Source organism: Gorilla gorilla, chromosome 17 (genome assembly GCF_029281585.2).
Source record: "Gorilla gorilla gorilla isolate KB3781 chromosome 17, NHGRI_mGorGor1-v2.1_pri, whole genome shotgun sequence".
NCBI classification, from domain to species: domain Eukaryota; kingdom Metazoa; phylum Chordata; class Mammalia; order Primates; family Hominidae; genus Gorilla; species Gorilla gorilla.
This window is the reverse complement of record NC_073241.2, coordinates 68,374,615-68,387,787: the sequence shown is the minus strand read 5'-3', so window position 1 is coordinate 68,387,787 and position 13,173 is coordinate 68,374,615. Positions and strand designations below refer to the sequence as shown.

Here is a 13,173-nt window from a genome sequence, read left to right as displayed (position 1 = left end):
AAAGGCAACAGTCATAATTTCCAAGAATACATTGAGCATTCGTGAACAGTAACTGTGTCTTGACCTACAAATGAAACAAAAAATTCCAAAAAAAAAAATAGTTTTTCACATATATTCTCTGATGAGCATACAATTGCCTTATTAATTAGTAGGCATAGTCTAGCATTAAAAGTATATATAAATTTAAGTTGAAATTTTACTACTAAACTTTTGAGTTAAAGAGCAATCTAATTCCAAAAGAAACTATAAAGATCTTACAGAAAATTGACGTATAATTACTAACAGTTTTATATATATATATACACACACATACATATATATACATACATATATATACACACATACATATATATACATATATATATGTATATATATATATATTTGAAATGGAGTCTCACTCTGTCGCCAGGCAACAGAGCAGTGACATGAACTCGGCTTACTGCAACCTCTGCCTCTCAGGTTCAAGCAATTCTCCTGCCTCAGCCTCCCAAGTAGCTGGGACTACAGGCATGCGCCACCAAGCCCTACTAATTTTTGTATTTTTAGTACAGACAGGGTTTCACCATGTTGGCCAGGATGGTCTCAATCTCTTGACCTTGCAATTTGTCTGCCTTGGCCTCCCAAAGTGCTGGGATTACAGGCGTGAGCCACTGCACCCAGCCTAAAATCTATTAAACACAGCTAAACCAGTGGTACTCAGAGAAAAATTCATATTTAGCTATAAAAAATACTAAGAAAAAAATCCAGAAAGACAGAAACTAAATAAAACAATTAAAAGATAACAAAGGAAATCATAAAGACAAGGGCAGAACTCAAAAAGATAAAAATTTCAAGATTATGAAAAGCCAAACTGGTTGGGGTTTGGGTTCCCTTTAAGACTATCCTTTCAGCCATCATTTGGTGAATTCAGTGGATGTGATAGAGTAAAAAGATAAATAATAGATTGCAAAGAGATATTTCCAATGCCTAAACTCCATAAGGAATTAATATTTAAAAATATAATAAATAGCTCAAAAAAATTAGAAAAAATCGGAAAGCAAATAAAGGACAAAATATCTGAATAGGTAATTACTACTAAAGTGATCAAGAGTGCTGGAACAAAAAAGTATTTCTCACTAATAATCATATAAATACACATTACAACAATGTGATACATTTTGACAACCTTCAGATTGTTGACAATAAGTTACTCAAATAATACTTTGGCTAACTTGTGAGAGAAAGGAAATTTCACCTGTTGCTAGTAAGAGTGTAATGTGATACTTCCATTTAAGTGAGCAAATTAGCCATGTTTAGTGAAAATGGTTGTGCATACCCTATCTCTTTTCTTGTGGAAATATGCTGTAGAGAATCCCCTGCAAAGGAACTATGTATGAATTTGTTTATCACAGCACTATTTGTGGTTGCAGAGAGTTGGTTACAACTGAAGTGACCATTACAGGAGCTGGGAATATTGTTACTGACAGAGAATCCATATGAGTCTGTAGCAACCTCAATTCTTGCCTCCTCAGAAGAAATAATTTGACTGACGGGCATAAGGCAGAGCGAGATACTGAGGCAAGTTTAGAGCAGGAGTGAAAGTTTATTAAAAAGCTTTAGAGCAGGAATGAAAGGAAGTAAAGTACACTTGGAAGCAGGCCAAGTGGGCAACTTAAGAGATCAGGTGCCCTGTTTGATCTTTGAACCTGTTTTATATGTTGGCATACTTCTGGGGTCTTGTCTCCCTTCTCCCTAATTCTTCTCTTGGCATGGGCTGTCCACATACACAGGGACTGGCTAGCACTTGGGAGGTGAGCATGCACAGTGTATTTACTGGAGTTGTACATGCTCAATTGAGGTGTTTTTCCCTTACCAAATGTCCCTAGAAGGTCATATACCAGTTAAAATGTGCCATTTTGCCTCTTAGTGAACATGCCTGAACCCACTCACTCAACTCCTGAGATCTTGTCAGGAAACTGCTGATCACCAGTTTCAGGTTTTTGTCTGTTAGGAGACTGCCTTTCTCTGGATCTGGCTGGGACAAATTATTATTTTAGTGAGACAGTTTACAACAACCTCAACATCACCTGATGGTCGCCTGACATTCCTTGTGGGGTGGGGGAGCCCTCTCCTGCCCTGCTCATGCTGACCTACTGTAACAGTATGAGTGACATTAGATATGTGTATGTGTGCATGTGTGTGTAGAATCTGTGAAAGGAAAATAAACCTCGGGACCCCCAAATCACTAAGCCAAAGGGAAAAGTCAAGCTGGGAACTGCATCAAGTAAACCTGTCTCTCAGTATATTCCTAAATAAGATAGCTACAAAGATTTTTATTTATTTATTTATTTTTTACAAAAAGCTACATACCTCCCTCACAATTTGCCCACTAGGAAATTCCTTGTGGGCCCCAAGATCTTTATTCTAAAACGGTTCTGTTGAATGTCACCACGGCAGTATATATCGATAGCTTATCTTCACAGATGCCAGAAAAAGGACAGAACTCTAAGTCATCCCTCGGCTCACCTGAGACAAATGCATATCTGATTGTTTCCTCTGATGTAAAAATGCAGATTCACTGGGCTAGAGGAAGGCATAAGTTACAATTCCTCTACTCGTCTTTTACATGTAAATTATGTATTTGGTGAAAGGCTGATCAGAGACTGAAAAGATTCAACCGTTTGTCTATTTACCCACACCTTTGTAGAATTTCTTCCTCTTTCCCCAATATCCACTCTTTCCCTTTTAAATATTGAAGCTCTCAAAATCATATCTGAAGAAGGCACAGAACTACTTCTTGGGTGCGTGTCCTTATGCTTGGCAAAACAAACTTTCTAAATTGATTGAGACTTGTCTCAGATATCTTTTGGTCCACAAATCCATGCGTGTAATGAAATACTAAATGTATTAGTATGTTAGGGATGCTGTAACAAAATCCCAGAGGCTGAGTGACTTAAACAACTGAAATTTATTTTCTCACCATTCTGAAGGCTGGAAGTCCAAGATCAAGGTGTCATCAGGGATAGCTTCCCTGAGCCCTTTCTCCTTGGATGACAGGCTCTCTTGTTTATCTTCACATGGTCTTTTCTCTGTGCACACCTGCCTCCAACGTCTCTTCTTCTTCTTATAATCCATCAGTCATATTGAATTTGGGTTTCATTTTAACTCAACCATCTCTTTAAAGACCTTATCTTCACATACAGTTACATTCCGAGGTACTGGAGAGTTGTAACTTCAACAAATAAATTTTAGGGAGATACAATTCGGCCCGTAACATAAAGCACTTAAAATTAGAAGCTCCAAGGTACGTCTGGCAACCCAGATAGAATTTGAAAACTGCTGAGTGAAAAAATATAAGAAATATAATTCTACCTACAGCTCAACAATTTTTTTGGTAATTTACAAACACATAGACAATAAATAATTACCATATGTTGTAGAAGAAGGCATATATATATAAAAGATATTTGACATGAAAGTTGGAGCCAATGAGAGTGATAGAATAGAACTGAAATTTAGGTAAAAAGAGAATAAACACTAAAAGAAATGGCCTTGTATGGACTGATGATGATTGCATCCTATAAACTGAGGAGTTTGATAAAATCAGATTTCAAAATTGAGGTAAAGATTTTTAAAGCTGATAATAAAGTGTTTGCCGATAGCTATGTTGCATGGACTTACATTACATTAACATTTGAAGGCATTTGTAAATGTTTAGTGGGCACTGTCACAGCCACTATTAATTTTATTGCTGCAGTGTCATTAAACTACATAATAATTATTGGGTTTATACAGAGGGGACACAAACAGGTAAAAGGACATCAGTTTTAAAAAAGAGTGCTGGACAGAAGAAATAAAATAAGAGCCCACAGTAGACACTGGGATGCAAGATTAATGTGTGGTTACAACAAAACTAAATTGACATCAAATTCTGTTGTTGCAGGGCTGAATATTCTTACAAAGAAAAACATGATAGCAGAATCCGTTGCTGGACTTGTTTTCATCTATAAGGGTTGGGGAGCTAAAGGATAATAGAGGGCATTATTTAGAGCCAACATCATGGAGAAGAAGAACAATAATATCCTCATCTGAATTTTTTTTCTGGTATCCTGGCCAAACTATATGGGTTGAATAAATTCAAAGCTTGACCCTGAGCTATGTTAGAGATTATTTCATTTTCCCCCTCAAATAAAGAGAGTTCTGTCTATACATAGAATTTAAATATACATAACCTCACTGGGGCCTCTACCTGAAAATGACCTTATGTTCCAGCTAGATTTCTTTCTATTCATTTTTTGTACAAATTAAGCATAATTTGGGCTTCATTGAGTTTCTTACCTAAACATTTAATTCTTTATGACCATGTAACATAGCAATAACTGTACATAGTAGTTACTACTCATTTTTGAAATAAATATTCATTGATTACCTAATGTGTACCAGGAAATATCCTAAAAACAAAATATTAAAGACACCCTGTCAATAGTTTATCTCATATTCTTATAAAACAAATAAACAAACTAATACAAACACAGCATCATTTCCAGCACTGAGGAAGGTGTCTTCTATTTGGGAAATTGGTGGTAAGTCCAACTGGAAACGTTTTGGAGGCAGCTGGCTATATGTGTCAGAATCTTGGAATGTGGCCAGGATATATAAATTTTGAAGTCATTTTCATCTAAGTGATGGTGAAGCCACAAAAGTAGATTAAATTGCTTAAAGAGAGTTTGGGGAATGCTTGATTTAACATTAACTTTAATTTAATTTGATAACTTTGTTGTTTATAATCCATGTTTGTAATATATTGTTCATGGAACCATCTTATCTGTTCATGACTTAACAACTATGAAGTGTATCCTTTTACTTGGATTTTGTTATAATTCTAATGGGAAGCAACATTATGCCACAGAAACAACCTTGTCTTTCCAAACATGCAGACAAGGATTGAAATCTAGTGTGACACTCGATTTCTGAGTGGCTACAATGAGGTACCCAATGTAAAATGCATAGCACTTACTTTGAATTAAGAGTGAACATTTCATTAAATATTATCAGATTTTGTTCTTTGTAAATTTGTCATTTTTGTGGGCATGGAACAATAATTAGATCAGAATCAACAGTTATGGATTATTGAAAGATATCGAGTGCCTCAATAAGAAACCAGGATTTTAATTGACTATAAACAAAGAAAACATCCAGGGGAAAAGGAGACAGAAAAGAAAGAGTTCTATATTTCCATCCTACATGAAGCATTATTGTTTCTTCCCTTCCTCTGAACTTTTGGTTATTCTTGCTCTAAAGCTCAGTCAAAAAGCCTGTGATTTAGGTTTTTAGTGCCTCTAGAGTCTACTAGGAGAAAATTATGCCCGGCATGATAGAAAGAAAATGGATTTAGAAATCAAATCCTGTTTCAGGTCTTAAAGTCATGTTAACACACCATGAACTGAGAGACATTACTGCATTTTGGGGGTCTTCAGTTTTACTGTCTGTAAAAGGAGGTTGTATATATTTGCACTGCATATATAATAGAGCCCTGATGAGAACAAAATAAAATGAGTATATATTAAAGTGACATTAAAAACATGATATTATAAGTTTACATATACTTAAAGGGCCTATTACCATGTTATTCTCAGTATTTTAAAACAATATGAGAATGTCAACACTTTATTTCAACCCATTAAATGTGCTGTTATACTTGCCAAGAAATGAGACTGACTATACTTGCACGTGGAGCTTTTCATCTCAGTTTTTTTTTTTTTTTTGCTTTTTTTCTGTGTTGTCATCAGTCTATGATTACTTTTTTTGCAGTCAGTTTGTACAAATACTTCTTTCATAAGAAATTGTGCTATCTATAAATTGCTGAAATTTACAATAATTATAATATACTTTTTTTCACTGATTCAAGGGTACTATTACTTAGAAAAAGCACCATTATTTTATGTTGAACTAAGGAGACAAAAAAAGCACCAACACTTAAACTCCAACACACCTCAATCTTAACTTCGGAGTTGTTAAAATTTCAAGAAATATGCCTATAGGGTATGTGGTAAATGTTAATAAACGGTGTCTTAAATATGTATAACTATTATAATTTAAAAATAAGTTTTTGCATACATTGTCTCATCTCACCATGCCAGGATATTCATATTTCCCTTAATACAGAGTGGTGGAGGTCAGGCGTGGTGGCTCATGTCTGTCATTCCTGTGCTTTGGGAAGCCAAAGCAGGAGAACCACTTGAGGCCAGTAGTTCCAGGCCAGCCTAGACAACACAGCAAGACCTCATCTTTACAAAAAGGTGAAAATGAGTCAAATGAAGTTAGCTGGGCAGGTGGCATCCACCTGAAGTTCTAACTATTCAGAAGGTTGAGGTGGGAGTATTGCTTCAGCCCAGAAGTTTGAGGTTACAGTGAGCTATCGAAATGGGAGTTAAGAAAAAAATCACTTAGGCAGATAGTGCGGATTTGAGAGTCCTTGGTAAGGCATTTCTTCTTAATGAAAAGCAGCCCCAAATCATTTTATAACAAAGAACAGCCGGTAAATTCGAGCTGCAGACGTAGACAAGCTGGGAGCTTGCATGGGTGAATGATGCCAGGAACTAGGGACTAGACATGTTCAAGATGGCCGCTCCATCTTCCCTTCTCTGTAAGCCACATGTACTGTAGGAACAGATAAGATGGCCCCGGTCAAGTGGAGAATTTATTTGCATAATAACATTAGAGTGGGGCGACCAGCTTTCCCCGAGCTCTGTGTAAATACCACACCTGATTGAGCCAATCTGTGAGTCCAACGTTAATCAGACACCGCCTCCTCAAGCCGGACTATAAAATCCTGTGCATCTACCGCCAGCCGGCTGGTCTTCCCTTTTGGAAGTCCCCAATCTCTCTCTCAGTAGTTTTTCTTTCTCTTTCTTCTGCTTATTAAACCTCCACTCCTGACCTCCTCATGTGTGTTCGTGCCTAAATTTTTCCTGTGGAAGATAACAAACCCCAGGTATATACCCTAGACAATGTAGCCACTTCACTATGATCACACTACTGCACTCTAGCCTGGTCAACAGAGCAAGATCTTATCTCCAAAAAAAATAAAAATAATAAAAAATAAATGAAAAATAGTAGTGAAACTATAACTTACAAAACATAAATAATTTACATAACATCACAGAGTATAGTATATTTTGGGAACAACCCAAGTTTTCTTGTAAGGGAATTGATCTTTCTTTTGTATCATATATTTTTATTTTTTATTTTATTTTATTATTTATTTATTTGTTTTTGAGACGGAGTCTCGCTCTGTCGCCCAGGCTGGAGTGCAGTGGTGCGATCTCGGCTCACTGCAAGCTCTGCCTCCCGGGTTCACACCATTCTCCTGCCCCAGCCTCTCGAGTAACTGGGACTACAGGCACCCGCCACCAAGCCCGCTAATTTTTTGTATTTTTAGTAGAGACGGGGTTTCACCGTGTTGGCCAGGATGGTCTTGATCTCCTGACCTCGTGATCCGCCCGCCTCGGCCTCCCAATGTGTTGGGATTACAGGCGTGAGCCACTGCGCCCAGCCTGTATCATGTATTTTAATGGAAAAATGAGAAGATACAATTTTGACAGTCATAGAAACTTGGAAGTGATGGGAATAATTGAGGCACTAGTTTACCTTCTCCACTAATGCAGAGATCCATTATTTAGCAGTTTATTTGCTGGCTTAAATTGAGCACTTCTCCCAAAATTAAAATTTGACTTAGGTAATTACTATGACCCAGTGAATAGAGAGATTTAGGATTCTATCAGTCATGATGAAATGAGAATGCTAATGGAAATACACGCATGCGCGCACACACACGCACACACTGGTGTCTTAGTTTGGATGCACTCAATCATGCTTTTCACAGAAAACCACACAAAAAAGAAAGATGGTGAAATAGTCAAAAAATATTAAGACCTGAAGGCATATATAAATAAAATAAACACAGACCGTTTGTATCTTGCTCACAGAAAAATTCTGATCTCACTCAATAGTTTTTTTTTCTAATACCCAAGTTGAATTGTTCTTTATCAAACAGAATATTAAAATTACTTTTCACTGTCTTAGATTTAAGTGAGGAATGAAGCCAATAGATATTACATTTCAAATTTAGACTGTGATACTGACAGCAGATCTTCTTCAGGTAGTCAGTGATAAACTGACACAACAGGAGGACCTGCCCCTTCCTAAACCTTCCATGGCAATCCATAAGCAATTAAATAACAATACAGCAAGAGATCGGGGGCTTTCATCTTGAGTACCACCCACAGTGTATTCAGTTATGCCTGACCCAATCTTCTCCCCATGTTATACCTGCGCTCTCAGTTCTGTTTCTGAAGCAGCACCATGTAGCATTTACGGTCTTTTCCTCACTGCTTAATCACTCAATATAGATCACAATGCAGAATATCCAAAAGAGATGTCTTGGTTTTATCCGAAATATAGGAGGCATAAGAAAAAGGCTAGAACAAATGCAATCAGAAGAGACAAAGCAATCAAGAGAACTAGATTCCTGTTTGGAACTAATCATGTTGGAACTGTATGAGAAGGAATTTAAACTATCTATGATTAATATATGAAGCTTTCAATAGAAATATCAGACAGCATGTACTATTAGATGAGTAATTTCAGAGAAGATATGAAATCTATCCAAAAACATTAAAAATGTGAGAAATAAAAAACACAATGAGAGTGATGAAGAATTGTTGTTTTTTTCAATGAGTTTATCAGTAGATTCATCTGAGTTAGAAAAGAATTAGTGAGCATGAAGATGGGACAATAGAAGCTACACAAATCAAAACACAAATAAATAAATCGCTAAAAACACTATAACAGAGCATCCAAGAATGGTGAGAAAATGTTAAGTGTTCAAACATATTGGAAATTGGAACCATGAAGTATAGCAAAAAAGAGAACAGAAGAAATGTTTGAAGAATAACATCCAAGGATTTGTCAAAATTAATTGCAGACAATAAAACAGAAATCCAAGAAGCTTAGGGAACATCACATAAAATAAAAACCAAAAACAAGCAAATAATCAATTTGGAAAAAAATCAACTAGCTATATCAAAAATGTAAACTGCTAAAAGCAACAAAGAGAAAATTCTGAGGGCAAAGAGAGAAAAAAGTACATATTGTCCATGAAAAAAACAATGCTAACAATTACAACGAATTTCTTTTTAGAAGCCATATAAGAAAAAAGACGATGGAGGTACATGTTTAAACTCTTAAATAAGAACAAAAAATAGAAAGCAATTAAATAACAAACAATCTTGTCAATCCAAAATGCTACAGTTAGCAAAAATATTCTTCAAAAATTAACGAGAAATAAAGTAATTACTAACTGACCTAACCTACTCTTCAATCAATGGTAAAGGACAAAGTATATAACACTCATCAGCAACGTGGATCTACAGTAAAAATCAAAGAGAGTTAGAGAAAGAATAAATCAATGAAAAATAAAATTCATTTTCTTTTAATTTTTTATTAATAGATGAGTGACTTTCAAAAGCAAAAATAGCAAGAAGGTATTGTGTGCTTACAATATATAACAGTTAAAAAATGACAACTATTACACAGAGGTAGAGAGGGAATAATTATTAATGTAATATTGTCTTTAGTTTACATATAAAGCACTACAATTTTATCTTAATATAGATCATTAATTTTTAAAAATATGTATAAATAATAACTAAAAAGCAGACATGTAATCATAAAAAATATTCAACCCAACATAAAGCAAAAAGAAAGGAAGATAAATAATTTTAAAAAAAAATTACACACAACTGGCCAGGTGCGGTGGCTCACGCTGTAATCCTAGCACTTTGGGAGGCCGAGGCAGGCAAATCATGGGGTCAGGAGTTCAAGACCAGCCTGACCAACATGGTGAAACACTGTCTCTACTAAAAATACAAAAATTAGCCGGGTGTGGTGGTGCACGCCTGTCATACCAGCTACTCAGGAGGCTGAGGCAGGAGAAGTGCTTGAACCTGGGAGACAGAGTTTGCAGTGAGCAGAGATCATGCCACTGCACTCCAGCCTGAGTGACAGAACGAGACTCCCATCTCAAAAAAAAAAAAAAATGACCCACAACTTGGATGAATTTCAAAACTATGCTTAAAATTTGCATACTCTATAATTCCATTAATATAACATTCTCATAAAGACAAACAATAGTGATGAAGCACAGATCAGTCATTGCCAGGTGTTAGGGAAAGAGAGAGGATGACTATACAATGATAGTAAGATAAGAGTTTTTTAGAGAGGTTTAACTGTTTTATATTCTAATTGTGTTGGTAATTACATAAATCTATAGTTATGTAAATATTTATAAAAGTAAACATCCTAAAAAGTAAAGCTTTTGGTATGATAATTTAGAAAATACAATTTAAGTACAAAAAAAGATACAATAAGCATATAACAGAGTGGGGCCTGTGTTATCAGACCACATCCTAGGGCCATAATTTCATACAAGTATAGGAATTGATGGTAGTGTTACTTATAAAGTGAAGTGCAGCAAAGTTTCCCAGTTGGGTGGTCATGAGTAAGAAAATAAAGAAAAATGCTCTGGATTTAAAGAATGTCATGCATGTGTGAAGACAGGAAGTAAAGAGCCTGGGCCATTCATGGATTTGTAAGTAGTTCTATATGGAAGGACAGTAAAGTGAAAGGGAGGAGAGCAGCAAGTGGAAGTGTACAGAGGTCAGCTCAGGGAGAACATAAAAGTTATCCAAAAGATCCTATTTTATCCTGAAAGCAATGGGGAAGACCTGAAGGATTGGAGAGCTGGAAAGCAACACGAAGAGTTTAATATTTCAAATGACCAATTTGGTAAGAAATAAGTGTTCATATCACCATGCAGGGTTCATGGGTGATATGGTTTGGCTCTGTGTCCCTACCCAAATCTCATGTTGAATTATAATTCCCACTGTTGGAGGTGGGGCCTGATGGGAGGTGACTGGATCATGGAGGTGGTTTCTAATGATATAGCACCATCCCCCTAGTGTTGTCTCATGACTGAGCTCTCATGGGATCAGTTGTTGAAAAGTGTGTAGCATCTTTCCCCTTGCTCTCTCTTTCTCCTGCTCCAGCCATGTAGGATGTGTTGGCTTCCACTTCACCTTCTGCCGTGATTGTAAGTTTCCTGGGGCCTGCAAGCCATGCTTCCTGTTCAGCCCGTGGAGCAAACTAATACAAGGGGGAAGATGGTCCAGTCTGTAAAGTAGCATGAGAGATTTTTTTGTGGTGATGGGAGAATTGTATATCTTGAGTAAGATGGTAGTTAAATGAATGCATATGTATGTCAAAACTCAAACAGTATACTTAAAAATGGGTGCAGTTTATTGCATGTCCAATGTACCTCAATAAAGTTGATTAAAGAATACTGTAGGGCAATTAAAAAGAACAAGTACCTCATATATGTCACTACATGGGTGGATCTCATAAATGTATTGAATTTTTTAAAGGTTATCTATTTACAGCATGTTGAAAAACAAAGTTAACCCCTGTTACGTAAGTCAAAATAAACATTATTTTTCTGATAAATAATGATCAGAAGGGTCATAAAGGAGGGTCAAGTGTGCTAGTGATCATTCCTATCTTTGACTGGAAATTACATTTGTGTGTCCTTTGAAAAATTCACTGGAGATGTACTCATAATTTGTATGTTGTATATAAATCTGTTATACATAAGTTTTTAACTACAAAATAAAAAACAAAAAGGATGGCTGGAGAACTCTAGTTGGTATATACAGTATATGAAGAAGGAATTTAACTATATTACAGATAGATGACATAAGCTCACTGAAGGGGAAGGAAAGGAAAGGAACTCATCTAAATACCTTGGTAAAACAGTGCCTTGACTAAATACTGTTAGGCTAGAAAAATTGTACACAAAAAATTTACTCTTATGTCTAGATTTATTTTTCACAGGGGTACAGTTTAGCAGTTCTGACTACATTTATGCAAGGCTTGAACAAGTAAATATACTATAGATAATGAGAACTAGTTTTGCCCTTGTAAGAGAAGTTAACAAAAAATAAGCAAATAGAAAAAGCGACAAAGAGCTCTGAGGTGGTTTGTCAGAGTGGGAGATATCAGAATAAACTCATGTTTATTTTAAAAGATAGATTATAGATAGATAGATTAGATATATAGATAATAGGTAGATAAAGTAAACGTAGATTGTGTGTATACATAGGTTAGTATAAATATATACACTCCCTACCATGTTGGCTGAGAGGCTTTAAATTAGTGAAACCTCAGGAGAAATGAACACACCATTTGTTCTCTGAAGACTGTTTTCCAGGGCCCCTTGTGGAAATGGTTAAATCTAGAACTGAGACAAGGAAACTATCGGAAGATTCAGATAAACCTAAATGGTCAGAAAGTGTACTATAAAAGACCTGCTACAAAAGAAAAAGAGAGGATAGGCACATAGGTCAAGGACATAGGTGTAAACATGAAAGAACTCCCAATGGCCAAAGCTGAAACAATTCAAACAACAAAGCAATAGCAATAGTAATAAATTATTACCTAAAATATACATCCATGAGTCCATTCTAATATGAATAAAAAAATAAATAGGAAGTGTGACAACCCTTCTGTAGAGAATAATAAATTATTTTATATTTATAAAAATATATTTTATAAATACAAATATCTATATATATGTTTATAAATAATAAATAAATAAGGAAGTATGCTAACTTCTGTACAGAATAATTTTAGTTATTAAATGTGGGAAGAATGTGGAAAGTAAAACAATTATCATTGCTACATCATAGTAGTAATTATTTTGGTCAAGATCAAATGTGAATGCTAGAATTAGTAGGCAAAACTCTAAAGAGGAACAGTCACAAAGTATTTCCCCACGAAATTTTTAATTGCTGTGCTTTAATTAGTTTTAATATTTTTTAATTTTTAAAATTTTATTTCAATAGGTTTTTGAGGAACAGGTGGTGTTTGGTTACATGAATAAGTTCTTTAGTGGTGACTTTTGAGATTTTGGTGCACTGGTCACCCAACCAGTATACACTATACCCAGTGTGTAGTCTTTTATCCCTTGCCATCCCCCAACCATTCTCCCGAGTTCCCAAAGTCCAATGTATCATTCTCATTCCTCTGGATCCTCATAGCTTAGCTCCCACATATGAGTGAGAACGTATAATGTTTGGT

The 13,173-nt window shown here is 35.6% G+C and overlaps 1 long non-coding RNA gene across 2 annotated transcripts in view; it reads left to right on the top strand.

Annotated features, from left to right (window-relative positions):
* Positions 1 to 13,173, top strand: part of LOC129528207 (uncharacterized) — a 47,957-nt gene that overhangs the window by 18,799 nt on the left and 15,985 nt on the right. Inside the window, exon 3 of one of the 2 annotated variants that reach the window (XR_008673425.1) lies at positions 3,923 to 4,019. The exons of the other annotated variant lie outside the window; for it this stretch is intronic. This is a non-coding gene — a long non-coding RNA (uncharacterized lncRNA). Of the gene's footprint in view, positions 1 to 3,922; positions 4,020 to 13,173 lie in introns of those variants that run through there. 2 annotated transcript variants of the gene reach the window in all.